This window comes from Tribolium castaneum, chromosome 7 (assembly GCF_031307605.1).
Source record: "Tribolium castaneum strain GA2 chromosome 7, icTriCast1.1, whole genome shotgun sequence".
Taxonomy (NCBI): domain Eukaryota; kingdom Metazoa; phylum Arthropoda; class Insecta; order Coleoptera; family Tenebrionidae; genus Tribolium; species Tribolium castaneum.
Window position 1 is genome coordinate 3,630,422 of NC_087400.1, and position 24,638 is coordinate 3,655,059.

Below are 24,638 nucleotides of genomic sequence, written 5' to 3' on the forward strand. Positions count from 1 at the left end.
ATTTATAGTAACAGGAAAATCGGAATAAGAAAACCAAATGGTTTAGTCGCCACCACAACTTTTCAAGTGGACTTAAATCGGGTCGTTTCTAGTCAAAAATTTTATCTTTTTGTTTTTTTATTTTTTTAATTATAAGTTTTGATTTTTCACTAAATTAGGGACTAAATTAAAAATTGGTCTCAAATCAGGTGCTCCTAGTGGTTTTTATTAACAGATTTTGAAAATTTTTTTCAAAATTTTACTAAAATGATTTAAAGTATAATATAGTGGTTTTATTCGATATTTTTTAAAAAAATTTCAGAGACCTAAAAATTTTCAAAATTATTAGTTATATCAGGTCATTTTGACAATTTTCTAAAATTTTCGAAACATTTTTCAAAATCGTAAAAATAAAATAAATTAAATTACTTACAGGTAGTTCTGGTGAAGTTTGTTTGAAAAACAATTTAAAATTATAGAAGTCTGGAAATTTCAAAAAATCATTCAGTATTGCAAAAAAAAATTTCTTTATATATTCAAAATTCTTTATTAAAAATTGCATAAAGTTATCAAATTAGTAATTAAAATTAATTAGTCATCAGAATGTGGACTCAATTGGACTCAAATCAGGTGGTTCTAGTGGCTTTTACTAGCAGATTTTGGGAATTTTCTTCAAAATTTTAAAAATTCTTTAAATACTTAGTGCTAAAATGAATTAAATTATTATATGGTAGTATTAATTATTAGATGTTTATTTCATTTTTTCAGGTCGTTTTCAAAATTTTCTAAAAACTTCGAAACAATTTTCAAAATTGTAAAAATAAAATAAATGAAATTACTTTCAGGTAGTTCTGGTGAAGTTTGTTTTTTTTACTGAAAATTTTCCAAAATTCAAAAAACAATTTAAAATTATAAAAGTCTGGAAATTTCGAAAAATCATTCAATGTTGCAAAAAAATTTCGTTATATATTTAAAAATCTCTATTAAAAATTGCATAAAGTTATTAAATTAGTAAATAATATTAATTAGCCACCAGAACGTTTTGGCATGGACTCAAATCAGGTCGTCCTAGTGGCTTTTATATATTTTTTTTAATTTAAATAAATTCTACATAAATATTGGCAAAAATTATTCTTCAAAAGTTTGTAGATTGTATTTACAGTATTTCGAAATACTTTTCAAAATTCTAAAAATAAATTGAATTAAATTAATTTGACATGAACTCAAATCAAAACGTCTTTGTAGCTTTTTTTTCAATTATTTCAATAAATATTTTCAAAAATAATTGTCAAAATTTGAAAAAGTAATTAAAATTGCAAACTGTGCAATTGCAAATCAGATGGTTTCGTTGGATTTTTTTTTTGGATATTTTTTGACTATTCGTAGATTTTTTTACAAAATTTTGAAAAAAATTTCAAAATTGTTAAAATAAAAATGAATGAAGGTACTTTCAAGTGGACTCAAATCAGGTCGCTCTGCTGATGCTTGAATTTTTTTACTAAAAATGTTTGTCAAACTTTTGAAAATTACAAAAAATACAAAAATTTTGAAAAATATTTAAATTTGCAAAATATTTTTTTAACTTTTCAGAATTATCGAAAAACTATTAAAAATTGTAAAAATTAATTAAACCACTTTGACATGGACTCAAATTAACACGTTCTAGTAGATTTTTCATTTTTTTCAAAATTTTGAGAAAAAATTTTCAAAATAGCAAAATGTATTAAATTTCTTTTACACAGACTTAAATCAGGTCATTCTGGTGGTCTCTGTCATTTTTTTCATAGTTACAAAAAATCTATAAGAAATTCTTACTGTTAGATTCTCGTAAATTATCTCAATTTACGAATAAATCAAGTTCGGGCAAGTTCGCGTCAAACCCAGCCACCAGCAAAAACCGCCTGCTTTTATCGAAATTAATTACAATTTTCTAATAAATAAAGAACGAAATTAAATTTTTTCGCTCGAAATGAGTCAGCAAAAAATAATAATAATTAGCCCCCTTCTCCCTTCCAGCCAGAGCCAACTGAAGCGTAAAATGAAACTTTAGCACATTTCGTCGCCAATTTCTCAACGTATTATTTTGTCATACATTTCCGACAATAAAGTCTGTGATTTTTTGCACTTCAGACAACTCTCTCAAGTCTCAAAGCCCCCAAGCGATGTTATGTCAACTCGAAACTTCCAACTTTGGGCTCTGGAAAGTTTTAATTGCGTTAAGTACAGAGTATCGAAATTTGCAAAAATTTATTTGCGAAATTAATTAATGCGAACGCTTGCGGCGAGTTAATAGAATTCAATTGATTTTTCTCGGTTGGAAATCAATGAAATTGATAATTAAAACGCTCATTAAAATGTCATAACAATGCCATCGAATTAATTAAGCGATAAAGGCATTTTTACGATTGGGAAAATGAAGCAATTTTGCAGTTTTGTGGAACGAGTTTTACATTTCGATTCAATCAATATTTGTTTTAGGAAGTTGTGGCGCGTGTAGCTTTTAACCCACACCATCGGTTGCAAAAATTTGTTTAATAATTTCGCTTGATTACGGTTTGCTCATTTCATTTATTTCGATGTTTGCAATTATGTTACAAAATGGAAATAAATGGATTCGTATCTGTTTCAAAGCGGATTTATTCGGTCCATGACAAAAATAAATCACTGATAAATGGGGTTTTGCGATCTGTAAACTTGATTACTAAAATAGGGCTTCCCTATTATCAAATTATACATGTTATTAAAGATAGTGAAAAAATTCTTGACAATTTTACTATGGAAATCGTCAAATCTGTCAAGAAATCTTGACAGAAAATGTAATAAAAATATTAATAATAATAATAATAAAATAATAACAATATTAATAATAATAATAATAATAATAATAATAATAATAATAATAATAATAATAATAATAATAATAATAATAATAATAATAATAATAATAATAATAATAATAATAATAATAATAATAATAATAATAATAATAATAATAATAATAAGGAGATGAAGAAAAAGAAGAAGAAGATAAAAACTTTGTCAGAGATCTTCAAAATTATCGAATTGTTCAAGAAATCGATAAAGATATTGATTATTATCTTGAAATCGTCAAATCTGTTAAAAAAAAAAACTAAAAGAAAACTGAGTGGAATGTGAAAAGTCAGAAGAATCTGAAGAAATTATCTTCAAAATTGTTGGATCTAACAACAGATTCTTCAATTTTCGTGTGTAGTAAGCAATCTTGAGCAGGAAGATAAATCTTTTTCCAGAAAGATCTTCAAATTTATCAAAATGATTAAGAAAGTGAATATGTTGATAATTTCAAGATTATTATCTTTAAGTCTGTTGTAAAAAACACAAATTAAAAAAAATGTATAAAATTTAAAGACTCTGAGAAAAAATTATCTTCAAAATCGTCAGATCTAACATCATATTCTTCAATTTTAAAGTTTAAATAAGAGTAATAAACAATCTTGAAAAAAAAAGATAAAAACTTTGTCAGAGATCTTCAAACTTATCGAATTGTTCAAGAAATCGATAAAGATGTTGAGAATACTTTCAAAATTATTATCTTGAACTCGTCAAATCTGTTGTAGAAATAAAATACTTAAAAAAAACTGAGTGGAATGTGAAAAGTCTGAAGAATCTGAAGAAATTATCTTCAAAATTGTTCGATCTAACAACAGATTTTTTAATTTTCCTGCGTAGTAAGCAATCTTGAGCAGAAAAATAACTCTTTTTCGGAAAGATCTTCAAATTTATCATAATGATGAAGAAAGTGAAGATGTTGATAATTTCAAGATTATTATCTTGAAATCTTCAAGTCTGTTGTAAAACACAAATTCTTAAAAAAATGTATGCAATTTAAAGACTCTGAAAAAATTATCTTCAAAATTGCCAGATCTACTATCATATTCTTCAATTTTCGAGTTTAATAAGAGTAATAATTTAATAAACAATCTTGAAAAAAGAAGATAAAAACTTTGTCAGAGATCTTTAAAATTATCGGATTGTCTAAGAAATTGTAGTTGTTTATAATTTTAAGATTCTTTCAAGAATTCAAGAATTCTTAAGAAAACGAGAGAGGGAATGTAAAAATTTGAAGACTGAAGAAACTAACTTTCAAATTGTCACATCTAACATCAGATTATTCAATTTTCAAGTATAATAGACAATCTTGAGCAAGAAAATAAAATCTTTTTTAAAAAAGATCTTCTAACTGCAAAATTACATGTTCTGAAAAAAAAAGAAAACGTAAAAAGATTGAAGATTCTGAAGAAATTAGTTTCACAATTGTTGGATCTAGCAAAAGATTCTTCATTTTTCAAGTCTTATTAGACTTGAAAATCTCAGCAATCTCAGCAGTAAGATGAAAACTTTTGCAGAAAATTATCTTCAAATTTATGAAAACGATTAAGAAATTGAAGAAGTTGAAAATTTTAAAATAACGTTCTAAAAATCGTCAAATCTGTTATCCAAAAACATAAATTCTTTAAAAAAAAGTGAGAAAACGTAAAAAATGTAAGGATTTTAAAGAAATTATCTTCAAAATTGTCAGTTCAAACAATAGATTCTTCAATTTTCTACTGTATTAAACAATCTTTTTTAGAAAAGATCTTCAAAATTATCGAATTGTTAAAAAAATTGAAGAAGTTGATAATTTGAAAATTATTATCTTAAAATTGTCAAATTTGTCGTAGAATAACATAAATTCTTAAAAAAAGAGAAGAAACATGAAAGTAGAAAAAAAAAGAAAGAAAATGTATAAAGTCAAAAGGTTCTGAAGAAATTATCTTCAAAATTGTCTGATGTAACATCAGATTCTTCAATTTTCGAGTCTATTAAGAGTAATCAACAATTTTGAAAAAAGAAGATAAAAACTTTGTCAGAGATCTTCAAATTTATCGAGTATCGAAAAATATTTTTTTTTATAATTTCAAAATTATTTGAAATTTAAGGAAGTATCTTCAAAAAAACACCAAATATTTTACTTTTTCTCTCACAATTAAAAGAAAACTCGCCGAAATTAAGAGATTCTTCCGGTTTAGTGAACCCCCCAATTAAAAAGGAAAACACACAATAATTAATTAAACTGCAAACCCACCCCGTGCCATATTTAGCCAACTGATGATAAAAACTAAACTGGAGCGCTTTAGCAGCTCGAGGCGTTTTTGCTTTGTGTCGGCGCGTTATTTTTTATTTAAAAGAGGGAAAAACGCGCTCCACTCGTCTTAACAAAGTGCCAATTTCCACGAAACGATGAAGACTTCATCTACGTAGGTATGTGTGAGTGGGTGGAAATTGGACGCGTTTTATTCGGAAAAAAAATTATTAAAAAAATATTTGTTGGGGTCGATCAATCAGGGAGTTAGATGAAGATATAATGAGGTCGGTTTCGATCCCAAATAGCGAGGGATAATGTCGGTATTGTTAAGGAAACAAAGCTTACACGAGTATATCCAGGTCTGACGGACAGACTCGTTTATCATAATACTTTTATGCTTCCCTCGATGCGATGATAATGGGTCCCACATTGGCAATTTTTTACAAAGATGAGACGACTTTTCGCTATTTTGCATAACAACGCGATTAAATTGACTCCGGAAACGCCAAAATTGATTTTTGTTAAGTTAAAATCGAGGTTAAAATGCTCTAAAATAAATAGTTTTTGAGGAAAAGTCGTTTTCGATTGTCAAAACATGTAAAAAAAGTCGCAAAATATGCCACAACAAACCGTTTTGCTGTAGGACTTTTGGTTCTCGAGTTATGAATTTTTTTAGTGCGTAACTAAAAACTCCTCTGTAATCGGCACTGTTGGTTCTCACCATACCGTAAATAATTTAAAGCGCATTTTCACGTTTTTTTGCTTTTTGCTTTATGTCTTACGTTTTCGAGAGAAACAAAAAAAAATAGTTTGCAATTCTGTTATTATTCTCACTTTTAAAACGTCGATTACGGCGAAGATATTGATACTAGCTAAAAAATCTAACTCAAGTTCGTCCATATTTTTATCGTTTTGATGTAATTAACGAAAAAAACGCAAAAAAATTTTTTGAGACATGTTTTAATTTTTAAAAGCCGATTACGGCGACACTATTGTAAAAACTATAACTCAAGATCTTAAATTCTCGGAACATTTTACATATAAATAGCTGAAATACATGAAAAATGAAACATATAAAAACTGCAATAATTGTAAAGCTTTACAAAAACATAAAAATATCTTTGCGCTTTTTGATACTTTAATCGATTTTATAGTTTTTCGGGGCCAAAAGATTTCCGGAAACATTTTACATACTTATTACCCAAAAATATCAAACATACAACGATTGGAAAAATGAGAGCAGTAAAAGTAGTTCGAGTAATGATTTTTTTAGTGAATAACAAAAATTTCTCTGTAATCGGCACTGTTGTCGCAACTTCAAATATCGCCCATTTTTAAATTAACTGTCAAATTTAAAGTGCATTTCTATGTTTCTTTTTGTTTTTTACCATAAGACTTGTAGTTACAAAAAAAACGCAAAAAATTTTTTTTGGGCCATTTTTTAATTTTCAAACGCCGATTACGGCGGAACTATTGTAAAAACTCTAACTCAAGTTCGTAAGTATTTCTTAGAACGTTTTACATATAAGTAGCTCAAGTACATGAAAAATGAAACATATATAAACTGCAATAACTGTAAAGTTATACAAAAACATAAAAACATCTTTGCGCTCTTTAAAACTTTAATCGATTTTGTAGTTTTTCGGAGCCAATGGATTTCCGGGAACATTTTACATACTTATTACCCAAAAATATCAAACTTACTACGATTGAAAAAATGAGAGCAGTAAAAATAGTTCGAGTAATGATTTTTTTAGTGAATAGTAAAATTAGTAAAATTCCTCTGTAATCGGCATAGTTGTCGCAGCTTCAAATATCGACCATTTGATAGTTAATTTAAAGTGCCTTTCGATGTTTTTTTGTTTTTTGCCATAAGACTTGTAGTAACCGAAAAAAAAAGCAAAAAAATGTTTTGGGACATTTTTTAATTTTCAAACGTCGATTACGGCGGAACTATTGTAAAAACTCTAACTCAAGTTCTTAAATATTTCTCGAAACATTTTACATATAAATAGCTCAAGTACATGAAAAATGAAACATATAAAAACTGCAATAACTGTAAAGTTATACAAAAACATAAAAATATCTTTGCGCTCTTTAAAACTTTAATCGATTTTATAGTTTTTCGAAACCAATGGATTTCCGGGAACATTATACATACTTATTATCCAAAAATATCAAATATACAACGATTGAAAAAATAAGAGCAGTAAAAGCAGTTCGAGTTATGATTTTTTTAGTACATAACGAAAATTCCTCTGTAATCGGCATTGTTGTCGCATCTTCAAATATCGACCATTTGGCAGTTAATTTAAAGTGCTTTTCGATGTTTTTTTGTTTTTTGCCATAAGACTTGTAGTAACCGAAAAAAAACGCAAAAAAATTTTTTGGGACATTTTTTTATTTTCAAACGCCGATTACGGCGGAACTATTGTAAAAACTCTACCTCAAGTTCTTAAATATTTCTCGGAACATTTTACATATAAATAGCTCAAATACATGAAAAATGAAACATATAAAAACTGCAATAACTGTAAAGTTTTACAAAAACATAAAAATATCTTTGCGCTTTTTAAAACTTTAATCGATTTTATAGTTTTTCGGAGCCAATAGATTTCCGGGAACATTTTACATACTTATTACCCAAAAATATCAAACATACAACGATTGAAAAAATAAGAGCAGTAAAAGTAGTTCGAGTTATGATTTTTTTAGTGAATAACGAAAATTCCTCTGTAATCGGCATTGTTGTCGACCATTTGGCAGTTAATTTAAAGTGCCTTCTAATGTTTTTTTGTTTTTTGCCATAAGACTTGTAGTTACCGAAAAAAAACGCAAAAATTTTTTTTGTGACATTATTTAATTTTCAAACGCCGATTACGGCGGAACTACTGTAAAAACTCTACCTCAAGTTCGTAAATATTTCTTGGAACATTTTACATATAAATAAATCAAATACATAAAAAATGAAACATATAAAAACTGCAATAACTGTAAAGTTTTACAAAAACATAAAAATATCTTTGCGCTTTTTAAAACTTTAATCAATTTTATAGTTTTTCGGTACCAATGGATTTCTGGGAACATTTTACATACTTATTACCCAAAAATATCAAACATACAACGATTGAAAAAATAAGAGCAGTAAAAGTAGTTCCAGTTATTATTTTTTTAGTACATAACGAAAATTCCTCTGTAATCGGCATTGTTGTCGCAGCTTTAAGTATCGACCATTTTGAAATTAATTTTGATGTTTTTTTGTTTTTTTACCATAAGACTTGTAGTTACCGAAGAAAAACGCAAATGTTTTTTTTTGTAACAATTTTTAATTTTGAAATGCCGATTACGGCGGAACTGTAAAAACTCTAACTCAAGTTTGTAGATATTTATTGTTTTAATGAATCGAAACAACAATTTGTACAAACATTCTTAAATTTTGTTTTGTTAATAAACATTTAGTAAATTTGTAATCGGTTCCAAAGTTCGAAAGCTATTAATATTCACAAGAATGCAGTTAATAAGCAAGTTTTTCGGGCCCAGGTTAATTCCAACGTCCTTGTTAGCATTTCCTAATCAAATTCCAATCAGCTCCACTTGTAATTATTCATCAAATCGAGCAATCAAACGCACCCCTGTTCAATTAGCGCTTTTCTCCGATATTTTTCCGTGTAATAACCCGACCCTGACCCTATCTGTTGTTTACCACACTATTGTGCATTGTTCTCGACTTTCACCGATTTTTGAATAAAATGTTAATTTTTGAACGCCGCCGGAAACTTCCTCAGAGCACTTAATCTCTTGTACAAATACTTGGAGTTTTTTAATCAAAAGATGTAAATTGCGGCCATAGAAAATGAAAACTTTGCTTTCTAATCACAATGCTGATTGAAATTGAATGGATTGTATGAATAATGACAAAAGTTTCGCGCAAAATTAAAGAGCTGAAACTTTGCCCGAGGATAATTAGCCAAGCTTTAAACTTTTCACTGTGTTGGAAATTGGAAAAATTCAACGGCAACACTATTTTATTTATTATCAATGTCGTGGCTGGGGAAAAATCCTGCAACCAGACACCGGCTCCACTCCTTTTCGCAAAGAATGTCAACTCAATTAAACTGCACATAATAAAACATTGTCTGCCTACGACGAACGGCCGAAAACAATTAGTTACTGTTACTAACGGAATTTCTCCGCATTTGTACGCTTCATAAAGGTGTGGATTACCGGAATCGTGATGATTACTCCGGACTCCGGACCCGATCACGGCTCAAACGATTTAGCGCAGGCCACGTGTTTTAAGTAATTCGCAAGCTATTCACCGGAGAAATGAATAGAGGTGATTATTGTTTATTGCTGCAATTTTCCTGCTTGTTGCAGGATTTCGAATGGAAAGGAACGACTCAATTTGGACCATAATAATAATAACACCAATAAAGCTTATTTCTCCGAAAAAACACACAAAAACGATTTTTTGGTGCTTTTATTTCTCTTATTTTTGAGCTGTACGTATGTAGAATGTTGCGGGAAATCAATTGGTGTTGAGAAATTTATATATTCGTCGACGAAATTATTGGAAATTTTATATTTTTTATTGCATTAAACTTTGAAAAAATGTTAAATGTCATAGGATATTTTTGGCTTATAAGTATGTAAACTGTTCTAAGAAATCAAATGGTGGCGAAAAACTGTATTTTTAAAAATATTGACGGTTTCTTATTTTTCTATTTGTCCCTGATATGTTTATTTTTATTTTATTTTTTAAAATTAATTATTTTTGAACTATATATGTATGTAAAATTGATTGGCCTTGAGATAACTGACAGTATTTTGACAACTTTGAAGAAGTCGACGATTTTCGATACTTTTTTGCAAACGTTATGTTTTTATTTCTCTTATTTTTCTTCATGTCGGAATAAAAAGTTTTGATACGTATGTAAAATGTTTCGAGAAATCGATTGATGTCGACAAAACCTTAAAATTTTGTTTTTGTTTTGTTTTGTTATTTTATCTATGCTAAGAAAACTACAAAACGTGTTCAATGTTTTTTAAAGTATGTGTATGTAAAATGTTCTGGGACATCGACTGGCATCGAGAAAACCGCAAATTTGTTGACAGTTGTAAAGATATCGATCATTTTTTATAATTTTTAAAAACATTTTATGTTTCTACTTGTCATGTGTTCTAAATGAGAGCATGTTTGATAGTTTTAAGCTATATGTGTGTAAAATGTTTCGAGAAATCAATTGGTGTCAAGGAATCCTCAAAATTTGCGAGAATTGTGCAGATATTTATGGTTTTTTTTCGTTTTTATTATTTTTTTGTCGACAAAACTCCAAAACATGTTCGATGTTTTTTTAAACTATGTGAATGTAAAATGCTCCAAGACATCGATTGGCATCGAGAAAACGGCAAATTTGCCATTTTTTTCATAATTTTTAAAAACATTTCATGTTTTCACTTGTCATCTGTTCTAAATGACAGCATGTTTGATAGTTTTAAATTATATGTGTGTAAAATGTTCCAAGAAATCGATTGGTGTCAAGAAAACCTCAAAATTTGCGAGAATTGTGCAGATATTTATAGTTTTTTAATTTTTTTAGCGTTTTTATTTTTGCTATTTTTTTTGTCGAGAAAACTCCAAAACATGCTTGATGTTTTTTTAAACTTTATGAATGTAAACTGCTCTAAGACATCGATTGGCATCGAGAAAATCACAAATTTGAAATTTTTTTTCATAATTTTTAAAAACATTTTATATTTTTACTTGTCATCTGTTCTAAATAATGACAGCATGTTTGATGGTTTTAAGCTACATGTGTGTAAAATGTTCTAAAAAATCGATCGGTGTCAAGAAAACTCCAAAATTAGCGAGAATTGTGCAGATATTTATGGTTTTTTAATTTTTTTAACGTTTTTATTTTTGCTATTTTTTTGTCGAGAAAACTCTAAAACATGCTCGATGTTTTTTTAAACTATATGAATGTAAACTGCTCTGAGACATCGATTGGCATCGAGAAAACCACAAATTTGAATTTTTTTTTTCATAATTTTAAAAAACATTTCATGTTTTTACTTGTCATCTGTTCTAAATGACGGCATGTTTGATAGTTTTAAGTTATATGTAAGTAAAATGATCCAAGGAATCGATTGGTGTCAATAAAATCTCAAAATTGGCGCGAATGGGACAGATATTGATGGTTTTTGCATTTTTTTTTAGTTTTACGTTTTCATTTTTACTATTTTATCAACGTTGTAGAAAAAACTGCAAAACATGTTTGATGTTTTTTAAACTACATCTATGTAAAATGTTCTGAGACATTGACTGGCGTCGAGAAAACAGCAATATTGTTGGCAGCTCTAAAGATATCAATAATTTTTCATAATTTTTAAAAACATTTCATGTTTTTACTTGTCATCTGTTCTAAAGGATGGCGTGTTTGATAGTTTTAAGTTATATGTGTGTAAAATAATCCAAGGAATCGATTGGTGTCAATAAAATCTCAAAATTGGCGCGAATGGGACAGATATTGATGGTTTTTGCATTTTTTTTTTTAGTTTTACGTTTTCATTTTTATTATTTTATCAATGTCGTAGAGAAAACTACAAAACATGTTTGATGTTTTTTAAACTATATCCATGTAAAATGTTCTGAGACATCGACTGGCGTCGAGAAAACAACAAAATTATTGGCAGCTTTAAAGATATCGATGATTTTTCATAATTTTTAAAAACATTTCATGTTTTTACTTGTCATTTGTTCTAAATGACGGCATGTCTGATAGTTTTAAGTTATATGAGTGTAAAATGGCCCAAGGAATCGATTGGTGTGAAGGAAATCTCAAATTTGGCGAGTATTGTGCAGATATTTTTAATTTTTTTACCGTTTTTATTTTTACTATTTTATCTATGTTGGCAAAACTAGAAAACATGTTGGATATTATTTAAACTATATGTAAGTAAAATGTTCGGAGACATCGACTGGTGTCGAGAAAACCGCAAATTTGTTAACAGCCTTAATGATATTGATGATTTTTCAAAATTTAAAAAAAAATTAATTAAATTAAATGCATGTAAGCAAATGCTATGAAAAAAAATCGCGTATTTTTTAAATTTTTGATGAGATTTCTGCTCTGGTAGCACTTTAATAAATCGCAAACCGCATAAAACCCACAAGAATTTCGCTTGATCGCAATTACGTCTCCTCTGTTCGAATGCAGCTCAATTAGTGGTGTGTTCAATCATCGAATTACCCAAAGACCGACGCAAAAATCTCGTCCACTTTGTCAGCAGCGATGTTATCATCTTCCGATTGTCTTCTCCGAGCTGTTGTACGCGTTGTGCATAGCAATATGCGGAATTTATCATTTCGTAGTGATCTCGGCAAGCGTTTTGTTTCTTTTTAAATGGAATTGAATGAAACGGATGTTGTGATCGAACGCGATAAAGCCGCTATCTCACTAAAAAAAAAACAACAAAAGTGTAATTAATGGACGAACTTTCAATCATTAGGAAATTGCTAAATGGTGTGTGAAGAATGCGCGCGAAAAAATTGTGTTTACAACACGAGTTCAGGAAATGTTGATTCAGCACTAAAACAATTAAGAAGTGTACTCAAACTCTGGACGATATCCAACATCTTATAATAACAGATCGCTCGACTGTTCTTGATGAACCATTGTTAGCAGTTCTTTTAATTCGATTTTTGCCAGCTGGAAAAACGCCAAGAGATGCTTTATCTACCTTCAACAACGGCTGAAATGATAACAATTGCAGTTTGTCTAGTCTGAGCTGTGTTTCCAACGATTCCAGATAAATACTTTACTGTTTTTAAGTCAAGAATTAAAGTAAAACATAAAAGTCAATGTCTCGGAATATTTTACATACGCTTTTGTGTCACAGCTTTGCAGATATTGATATAGAAAGAGAAATAAAGATGTGAAATTAAAAATAAAAATAAAAAACACAATATTTTCAAAATTATCGCCAATTTTAAAGTTTTCTTTCAGGCAATCGATTTCTTGGAATATTTTACATACATCTAGCCTAAAACAACTATTTTCAAGAAAAATGCAAGAAAAAAAGTGAATATAAATTGCTGCATATTGCTTAAAACTATCAATGATTTTTAAGTTTTTCACTTACATTTGATTTCTTAAGAAGTTTTACATATGTATAGCTTAAAAATGTAAAATATAAATAAAAGATGAGAAGTAAAAACATAAAATGTTTAAAAAATTAAAGAAAAAATATTTTCAATAATTAATTTAAATTAATATTTTTGAAGCTGTCGACACATTTGTGATTTTCTTGTGCCAATCGGTGTCTTAGAGCATTTTACATACATGTAGTTTAAAAGCTATCACACACGTATTTAAATAATTAACTTAAACACGTAAAATTTAGAAAAAAAGTAACTAAAACCGTATTGGAACATTTTACATTCAAAAATAGTCAACTTTAAAACTGTGGACTCATAATAATAATAATAATAATAATAATAATAATAATAATAATAATAATAATAATAATAATAATAATAATAATAATAATAGTAATAATAATAGGTTTATTGTCGTAAATTGACATTTTACCTACTTATAGCTTTAAGATAAGAAGCAAAAAAATAAATATAAAAAAAATAATAAATAAATATCGAAACAAAGTATCTAATTGAAAAAATAGTACCATTTCAATGTTTTAAATAATGAAGATCTACGGATAAAATTTTAAAACAAAATGTGTATAAAACTAAAAAATATTAATAGAATTGTTATCACTTTTGACTGTTTTTGGATAAAAATTCATAATAAGATAAATTAAGAAAGGCATAAAATTTGTGTCATGTTGGTGAAAAAACATCAAGCTTTATTTTAATGAAAAATTTATTATTGAAATCAGTGGCGACAGCCACTGAAAAAAAAAAACAAGAAACAGAAGAAAGAAAACCGAAAACAGCTCAAAAAAAGACATAAAACAAAAAAATTCAGAAAATGCAACATAAAAAACAGAAAGTAAAAAAATGAGAATAGAAAAAAGTAAAAAATGAAGACAAAAATGAGAAATAGAAGACAGAAGAGAAAAAATAGGGAACGGAAAATAATAAAAATGGAAAACAGAGGACAAGAAAGAGAGAATCATTGGTTTTTGTCTTACAATTACAACAAATAAATTTTGAAACAAAATATTTAATTGAAGAAGTAGTTATATATTAAAATTAGAAAAATTAAGTCTACAAAAAACAATTTTGAAATAAAATTATACTTTTAACTTGAAAAATATTTTTTTGGCCAATTTCTAAATCAACCTCCACAAAATTAGTGCTAAGTTATATAATTTATTGAAAAAACATCAAGGTTTTTTTGATAAGATGTTTATTGTTAAAATAAGTAGCGACAGTCAAATTACTTACAATAGGAAGTAAAAAATTAAAACAAAAAACAGAAGAGAAAACTCAAAAAAAGTCAAAAGACAAAAAAAGGAGTCAGAAAATAAAACACAGAAAACAGGAAATAAGAAAACAAGGATAGGAAAAAGTAAAAAGTAAAAATAAATGACGCAGAAGAGAGAAAAAGAAGACAAAAATGTGAAATAGAAGACAGAAGAAATACAGAAATAAATTTTGAAGCAAAATATTTAATTGAAGAAGTAGTACGATGTTAATATTTTTTGTAAAAAGTAAATCTACAAAAAACAATTTTAGAATAAAATTATACGTTTGTTTTAAAAAATATTTTTTGAAAAAATGATTGTCAATTTCTAGGGCAATCTCCACCAAATTAGTGCTAAGTTATGTAATTTACTTAAAAAACATCAAGGCTTTTTTGATAAGATGTTTATTATTAAAATAAGTGGCGACAGCCAAATTGCTTACAATAGAAAGTAAAAAATTAAAACAAAAAACAGAAGAAAGAACTCAAAAACAATCAGAAGATTTCAAAAAAAGAAGCCAGAAAATCGAACATAGAAAACAGGTAATAAAAAAAGAATAGAAAAAAGTAAAAAAGTAAAATAAATGACGCTAAAAAGACAGAAAAAGAAGACAAAAGTGAGAAATAGAAGACAGAAGAGAAAAAACAGGGAACGGAAAGTAACAAAAATGGGAAACAGAAAATAAGAAAGATTAAAAAATAAGAAATAGAGAATCATTAGTTTTTGCCATATTAACAACAAATAAATTTTGAAACAATATTTAATTGAAGAAGTAGTACGATGCTAATATTTTTTGTAAAAAGTAAATCTACAAAAAACAATTTTAGAATAAAATTATACGTTTGTTTTAAAAAATATTTTTTGGAAAAATGATTGTCAATTTCTAGGGCAATCTCCACCAAATTAGTGCCAAGTTATGTAATTTACTTAAAAAACATCAAGGCTTATTTGATAAGATGTTTATTATTGAAATAAGTGGCGACAGCCAAATTGCTTACAAAAGAAAGTAAAAAATTAAAACAAAAAACAGAAGAAAGAACTCAAAAACAGTCAGAAGATTTAAAAAAAAAGGAGCCAGAAAATAGAACATAGAAAACAGGTAATAAAAAAAGAATAGAAAAAAGTAAAAAAGTAAAATAAATGACGCTAAAAAGACAGAAAAAGAAGACAAAAGTGAGAAATAGAAGACAGAAGAGAAAAAACAGGGAACGGAAAGTAATAAAAATGGGAAACAGAAAACAAGAAAGATTAAAAAATAAGAAATAGAGAATCATTAGTTTTTGCCATATTAACAACAAATAAATTTTGAAACAATATTTAATTGAAGAAGTAGTACGATGTTAATAATTTTTGTAAAAAGTAAATCTACAAAAAACAATTTTAGAACAAAATTATACGTTTGTTTTAAAAAATATTTTTTGGAAAAATGATTGTCAATTTCTAGGGCAATCTCCACCAAATTAGTGCCAAGTTATGTAATTTACTTAAAAAACATCAAGGCTTTTTTGATAAGATGTTTATTATTAAAATAAGTGGCGACAGCCAAATTGCTTACAATAGAAAGTAAAAAATTAAAACAAAAAACAGAAAAGAACTCAAAAACAGTCAGAAGATTTAAAAAAAAGGAGCCAGAAAATCGAACATAGAAAACAGGTAATAAAAAAAGAATAGAAAAAAGTAAAAAAGTAAAATAAATGACGCTAAAAAGACAGAAAAAGAAGACAAAAGTGAGAAATAGAAGACAGAAGAGAAAAAACAGGGAACGGAAAGTAATAAAAATGGGAAACAGAAAACAAGAAAGATTAAAAAATAAGAAATAGAGAATCATTAGTTTTTGCCATATTAACAACAAATAAATTTTGAAACAATATTTAATTGAAGAAGTAGTACGATGTTAATATTTTTTGTAAAAAGTAAATCTACAAAAAACAATTTTAGAATAAAATTATACGTTTGTTTTAAAAAATATTTTTTGGAAAAATGATTGTCAATTTCTAGGGCAATCTCCACCAAATTAGTGCCAAGTTATGTAATTTACTTAAAAAAACATCAAGGCTTTTTTGATAAGATGTTTATTATTAAAATAAGTGGCGACAGCCAAATTGCTTACAATAGAAAGTAAAAAATTAAAACAAAAAACAGAAGAAAGAACTCAAAAACAATCAGAAGATTTCAAAAAAAGGAGCCAGAAAATAGAACATAGAATACAGGTAATAAAAAAAGAATAGAAAAAAGTAAAAAAGTAAAATAAATGACGCTAAAAAGACAAAAAAAGAAGACAAAAATGAGAAATAGAAGACAGAAGAGAAAAAACAGGGAACGGAAAGTAATAAAAATGGGAAACAGAAAACAAGAAAGATTAAAAAATAAGAAATAGAAAATCATTAGTTTTTGCCATATTAACAACAAATAAATTTTGAAACAATATTTAATTGAAGAAGTAGTACGATGTTAATATTTTTTGTAAAAAGTAAATCTACAAAAAACAATTTTAGAATAAAATTATACGTTTGTTTTAAAAAATATTTTTTGGAAAAATGATTGTCAATTTCTAGGGCAATCTCCATCAAATTAGTGCCAAGTTATGTAATTTACTTAAAAAACATCAAGGCTTTTTTGATAAGATGTTTATTATTAAAATAAGTGGCGACAGCCAAATTGCTTACAATAAAAAGTAAAAAATCAAAACAAAAAACAGAAGAAAGAACTCAAATACAGCCAGAAGATTTAAAAAAAGGAGCCAGAAAATAGAACATAGAAAACAGGTAATAAAAAAAGAATAGAAAAAAGTAAAATAAATGACGCTAAAAAGACAGAAAAAAAAGACAAAAATGAAAAATAGAAGACAGAAGAGAAAAAACAGGGAACGGAAAATAATAAAAATGGGAAACAGAAAACAAGAAAGATTAAAAAATAAGAAATAGAGAATCATTTGTTTTTGCCATATTAACAACAAATATATTTTGAAACAAAATATTTAATTGAAGAAGTAGTACGATGTTAATATTTTTTTAAATAAATCTATAAAAATTAATTTTGAAATTTTGACTTAAAAACTATTTTTTGGAAAAATGATTGCCAATTTCTAGGACAACCTCCACAAAATTAGTGCCAAGTCGTGTAATTTGCTGAAAAAACATCAAACCTTTTTTGATAAGATGTTCATTATTGAAATAAGTGTCGACAGCCAAATTGCTTTTACATTTTTCCAATTTGAAATAAAGTGCAATTGTGACCTAATTTTGCGCCTAATTGGCTATTTTTTCCTACTGTGTTAGTATAAAACGGGGTTGCGGTTTAAGCCAAACATTACAACTCCACTCGTCTTCAAAAATGTTTAAAATCGTGAGTATCACAGGTCAAGATCCGAAATTAACCGCGAATAAATTTCCATTGTAAATTTTCAGCTAATTTCTTGCCTCTTGTTCGTCGTTGTTTACTCAGCGATGGAAATAGACGGCCACCCCGTTGTGGAGTAAGTTATTAGTTGTAATAATTTAAATTTTGATGCTTGTTTTCGAAGAGTGGCAACGGGAGACCAGCCGATGACTCTTTCAGCTGTGGATTCTTCTCAAGCACAAGCCCCTTCTGCGGTCAGTAAGCGAATTGGCGGCGTATTGCTTGAAACACTAACCGGCGGAAATTAAAATCTCCAAATCGCCAATAAATAATACTTCAAAGTAAACAGTTGTGTTATTATTTTTCGCTGTGGCAAAAGAGTGAAAGGCACACTTAATTGACATCGAGAACGGACAAATAGCTCCAGGCCTGAATTTATTCTAGGGTCGGTCAGTTCGAAAACAACAATGAGAGAGAATGAACGAAGCGAAATTAACGCGTGACAGATTTATTTGTGTGGCTGATAGCAGACGAGATAACGAGGAAAAATTCGATAGTCATCGATATTTGATTTGGGCACTGCTGACAGCTGGAAGAACCACTCGCTGAAATACATTCAATTCGGTTTATTAAAAGGCGGTTTTGTTGGCTTGTTTTGGCCAGTTTCAGGCACTTGAAATCGTGCTTGAAATTAAAACTCTAGATGGGAAAAAAATTAGGCATTAAACTTAAAATTTTTTATTTGGAAATAGATAACTGGTAGCAATTCAAAATCCTAAAACAAAATTTGTGTTGTTTCTGTTTTTTGATATCGTCTGTATCATCTGTGTTTACTGCTTTTTCTGTCTTCTTTGTTTGTTCGTAGCCTGTATTTTCTTTTCTGTTGTTATCTTTCTTCTTAGTCTTTTTTGTTATTTTTGTTTTTTCTAAATATTTCGGTGTTTTGTCTTCTGTTTTCTACTTTCTGTATTTTCTTTTCGTTTTGGTTTTTGTTTCTTCTTTTTTTGAATCTCTTGTCTTGGATTTCTTCTTTTATATTGTCTTTATTTTCTGAGCTTTGTCTTCTATCTTCTGTTTTTTGGTTTCTGTCATCTGTATTTTGTGTTATTTTAATTTTTGTCTGTCTCCTGTTTTCTGCGTTTGTTTTTTGTTTTTTTGGATTTCTGTTTTTTTTTCGGTTTCTTTTTTCTGTCTTTTGGTTTTGACTTTTTTGTTTTGTCTTCTTTATTTATAGCGTCGGTATCTTTTGTGTTTTCGGTTTTTTGTCTTTTTTGTTTTCTCTTTTGGAATAACTGTTTTCTGTATTTTTTTCATTTATTTCAACCTTCTGCATTATTTTATTTTTGTTTATTTCTAACTGTTTCAGATCTCTGTCTTCTATTTTCTGGGTACAGTTTTTTATTTCTTTTTTAGTTTTATGCTTTTTCTTTTGACTTCTTGTTTTCTGTCTTTTTGTTTTGACTTTTGTATATTGTCTTTTTACATAAGTATTCGAAAAAATTCGAAATTGTCTACATCTGTGTTTCCTGTTCTTTTTTTTTGCTTTCTATATTCTTATTTTTGTCTTCTGTTTTTACTTCTGATTGTCTCCTTCTGTCTTTTTTTATTTTTTCTATTTCTTTATTTTCACCTGTTTTTTGTTTTCTTTGGTTTTCAGTTTTTCTGCTTCTGTTTTGTGCATTCTGTGTTCTAACTTCTCTTTTGTTTTTTGTTCTCAATGGGTTTTCTTCAGTCATCTGCGTTATTTCTGAATTTTTTTTCTAATATTATTTTCATTTGTTTTATGTTTCATTTTTAGCTCCTTTTGTTTTTTTGCTTTTCGCCATCTATTTTATGACATCTTCTTCTGTCTTTCTTCTTCTGATTTCTTATTTTCTGTATTGCTTTAAGTCATTTCAATTTTTTTTTAATTTCTTTTTTGTCATGTTCATGTTCCTTCTTTTGTATTCGTTCTACTGACTTTCTGTCTTATGCGTTCTGTTTTTTAGTTCTTTTGTTTTTTTTTGTTTCTTCTGTCTTCTTTGTTATTGTTTTCTGTAACCTGTTTTTTTGAACTACTGCCTTTCGTTTGCTTTAGTTTTCTCTCTGTTTATTAAATTTTTACTGTTTTTGTTTCTGTTTCTTAATTTCTGCTTTTTGTTATTTTTTTCTGTTTTTCTATTTATGGACTTTGTGTCTTCTGTCTTTTTTCTGAGTCTTTTATTAGTTGTTTGTCTGTTTTTGGTACTCTCTGTTTGATATCTTCTATTTTTTTGAGGTATTCTGTATTGTTTGTATCTTCTGTGTCATTCTTTTCTAACTTCTACCTATTACTTTAAGGTTTTTTTGTTTTCCATGTCTTCTGTCTTCTGTTTTTTGTCTTTTCTATCTTGTAAGTTTTTTGTGTTTTCTATATTTTGTTTTTGATTTAGTTTATTTTTTTCTTCTATTTTATGGAAACAGAAAATAAAGGATAGAAACAGAAGAAAGTAGAAAAAAAAAAGAAATTACATGTTAACAAATTAGAAATGTGAAGAAGAAAAAATACAGAAAACAGAGGGTAACAAAAGGGAAACAGACGGAAATTATCTTCTGTTTTTTTTGTCTTCTGTGTTTTGTTTTAATTTCTGTTTTCAGTGTTCTTTCTTCAGACATCTTCGATTTTTCTCCTTTTTTTTTAATTTTTGTTTCTTGACTTTATTTCTTCTTTTTCTTCTATTTTATGTCTTTTAGTTGCTGTTTTTTGTCATCTGTCTTTTGTTTCCTTCTTCTGTTGTATTAATTTTTTTTCTATTTCTTTTGTTTTATGTTATGTTTTTTAAGCAATCCTGTGTTCCAAGTGGAAGAACCTAACTGAATGGTTTTTTGTTTGAAATGAGCAATTTTATGTGCACCAGCGCGGAGATTTTCATTGTTACAGTCTTGTTTGTAGTTTTAAAGTTTTCCTCGAACACATCGCTGGCAGCAAAACCGGAAAATTCTCTCATTTCGCTCGAAGCCATTGGGAAAAATCGCAGAAATATTGTGTGTGTGCGCTTGGAAATCAATCTTTCCTTTTGTATAATTTATGTTTTTCGCCTTTTTGTGTGTTTAAGCGGCGTTTTGTACCGCCGTCAAGTTATAAAAGCCTTGTAAATCCTTCACTCGGAGTTTAAAGTTTTACGAGCAATATCCATGATTTACATCCGCTTCTTTTATGAAATTTATCCAGTTTTACTATGGCCTGGATCGAGTTAATTAGGACGCTGGTTGCGGTCGCCAAAATTGACCCAACTTGATATCGGATCATTTATCTTTTCTTTTTTATTAAAAACGTACACAAGCATCAGCGTTCTGTAATAAAGATTTCGTTTCATTTCCGGCAAATGGAAAAATTCTTTGTATCGAAGCGCAATTCTTTGATCTCTTTGAATTTCCATCGGCATTTGAACGTGTAATAAGCCTTTTGTTGGATTACCACTCGAACGATCGATCGCAAATTTTTCATCAAACTTAATAACTTAATGGAAAAGTAAATCGAGGAATCGATAGCGAGTCCTTTGAGACCACAAGCCCCCGAAAACTTCAAATTGATTATGCAAATGCCACCCACATATAACCTGTTTTAATCAAATCACCATAAAACGCACATTTTTTTTCAATTTTCCAAGCGCAATGCAAACACTTTGCGCTCAATCCCTCAGCGTAAAAATAAAGGAAACTCATAATTTTTTTATTAGAACATACAGTCGTTTTCAAGTATATTATGATTATTTTTTAAGGATAGAAAATAAAGTACGGAAAAAAATATAAAGGACAGAAATCAAAAAAGTGGAAAGGAAACTTTTTCATAAAATGACGCAGAATTTTTAAACAAAAGAAAACAACACTAACATAAGACAAAAAATAGAATTTCAAAAAAAAAGGGACAGAAAACAGAAATTAGCAGAAAGATGATAAAAAGCAGAATATAGAAATCAAGAAATAACATTAAAAAAATAAGATGATACAGAACACTGGAGTAGAAAGAAAGCGAAAGGCAAAAAACAAAAAACAGAATTTAGAAAATAGGAGTTAAAAGACAGAAAGCAGAAGAGCGAATTCAAAAAACCGAAAAGACATAAATGACAGGTAATAAAGGAATGAAAACACAAAAAAATAAAAATAAAAAAAATAGTTGACAGAAGAAAAAGAAATTGAAATCAGGAGATAAAAGACTTTGTGTCTTCTGTCTTTTTTCTGACTCTTTTATTAGTTTTTCGTTTGTTTTTTTTTGTTTTTTGTATCTCCTGTTTTTGCGTTTTCGATATCTTCTATTTTTTTAAGGTATTCTGTATTATTTGTATCTTCTGTGTGGTCTGTATTCATTCTTTTCTAACTTCTACCTATTACTTTAAGGTTTTTTTGTTTTCCATGTCTTCTGCCTTCTGTTTTCTGTCATTTTTATATTTTGTTTTTTTTTTCTGTTTTTATTTTTGTTTATTTCTTTTCTTCTATTTTGTGGAAACAGAAAATAAAGGATAGAAACAGAAGAAAGTAGAAAAGAAAGAAATAATATGTCAAGAATTAGAAAAAGAGAAGAAATAAGAATAAAAAATGAGATGATACAGAATACTGGAGTAGATAGAAAGAGAAAGGCAAAAAAACAAAAAATTAACACCCAGAAGATAAATATCAGAACAGAATCTAGAAAATAGGAGTTAAAAGACAGAAAGCAGAAGAGCGAATTCAAAAAACCGAAAAGTCATAAATGACAGGTAAACAAGGCAGTAGATTAAAGAATGAAAACACAAAAAAATAAAATTAAAAAAATAGTTAAAGACAGAAGAAAAAGAAATTGAAATCAGAAGATAAAAGGCTTTGTGTCTTCTGTCTTTTTTCTCACTCTTTTATTAGTTTTTTGTCTGTTTTTTCTGTTTTATGTACCTTCTGTTTTTGCGTTTTCGATATCTTCTATTTTATTGAGGTATTATGTATTGTTTGTATCTTCTGTGTGGTTTGTATTCATTCTTTTCTAACTTCTACCTATTACTTTAAGGTTTTTTTTGTTTTTCATGTCTTTTGTCTTCTGTTTTCTGTCTTTTCTTTGTTGTACGTTTTCATTGTTTTCTATATTTTGTCTATTTTCTGTTTGTATTTTAGTTTATTTCTTTTCTTCTATTTTATGGAAACGGAAAATGAAGGATAGAAACAGAAGAAAGTAGAAAAGAAAGAAATAATATGTCAAGAATTAGAAAAGGAGAAGAAATAAGAATAAGAAATGAGATGATACAGAACACTGGAGAAGATAGAAAGAAAAAGGTAAAAGATAAAAAATTAACGCCCAGAAGATAAAAGACAGATCAGAATCTAGAAAATAGGAGTTAACAGACAGAAAGCAGAAGAGCGAATTCAAAAAACCGAAAAGACATAATGAGAGGTAAACAAGGCAGTAGAATAAAGAATGAAAACACAAAAAAAAATAAAATAAAAAAGATAGTTAAAGACAAAAGAAAAAGAAATTAAAATCAGAAGATAAAAGACACAGATTAAAAGAGTAGAGAAGAAAATTTTTAGCAAAAGTTTAAGAAAGTAGAAGGTTTTATTAAGAAAGTAGACAGAAAATAATAAGATAGCAGAAGATAAATACAAGAAAAGCAAAATAAATAAAATCAAAAAATCAAAAGATTAAATACAAAAATTTCCAAAAGAACACAAGAGATGAACCAAAAAAAACACAAAAAACTAAAGAAAGCAGAAGATAGAAGACAGACAGTAGAAAATATAAACCAATAAACAAAAAAAATTGTATATATTTTTTAATTAACAGTAATAAAACAGAAGACCAGAAGACTGAAGAAGATAGAAATATGAGAAAGAAAAAGAAAACAGAAGAATATAAAAAAAATTCAATCAAATAATACAGTAGAATAAAAACAACAAGAAGAAGATAAAAAGCAAGACGAGTAATAAAATATAAATATAAATGGTAGACTGGAAACAAAAATTTCCGAAAAGAAATACAAGAAATCAGCACAGAAACAAAAGCAGAAGATAGAGGACAGAAAAAATACATATTTTTTGAGTAACACAAAATACTGGAGAAAACAGTAAAAGAACTAAGACAGAAAACTAACAAAATATGACAGAAATCAAAAAAGTAAAAATATAAAACTTTCAAATCAGAAACAGAAACAGAAAATTAAAAGACAAATCCAAAAAAAGAAACCGAAGATAGAAGTCAAGAAATAGAAGAAATTAAAATAAAAAAGTAATTTTACAATGAAAAAATACTGAAAAAGATGGAAAGAGAACAAAAACAGAATAGCGTAACAACAAGAATAAAAACAAAACAAAAAAACATATAACATTCCCGTTAATTATTTGTTTTATTAGCTTTTCTCTTCATTTTGGTGCTTTGATGCGAAATTTCGCGTATTTTTCCAGTTCCAGTGCAAATAAAAGGGCGATTCTTTCACGTTTCCAGCCGCAAATGCAAACATTTACCGAAAATAAATCGGTTTTTCACTGTGAAAGAAACTCACTCCTCTATTATGATTTGTGTTTTCCTCCGCGTTTATTTTTGTTTCGAATTGATGGAAGATTAGAGTGATTGTTGACGTTCTCTGAATGAATACATGTTTACGTGCTGTAAACACAATATTGATTTAAGAGACGGGCGCATCATCTTCGCTCCGAATCATGAATATATGTGCACTTTTCGACCGAACACAAAAAATCGTTTTTAAATTAAACCTCCCCTCGTTTCTGATTCCAGTTTAATCAATGTTCGCAACTCCCTCTCATTATTATCCTCAAACTGCTTAAATTGGAACAATTGTCTCGTCGC

The 24,638-nt window shown here is 27.9% G+C and overlaps 1 long non-coding RNA gene across 1 annotated transcript; it reads left to right on the forward strand.

Moving 5' to 3' along the window:
- The first annotated feature begins 17,735 nt into the window (after positions 1 to 17,735).
- LOC135266794 (uncharacterized) lies at positions 17,736 to 18,197 on the forward strand. Its single transcript, XR_010334948.1, has 3 exons — positions 17,736 to 17,857; positions 17,920 to 17,987; positions 18,036 to 18,197. It is a non-coding gene; the product is annotated as an uncharacterized LOC135266794 (long non-coding RNA).
- The last annotated feature ends 6,441 nt before the right edge of the window (positions 18,198 to 24,638 follow it).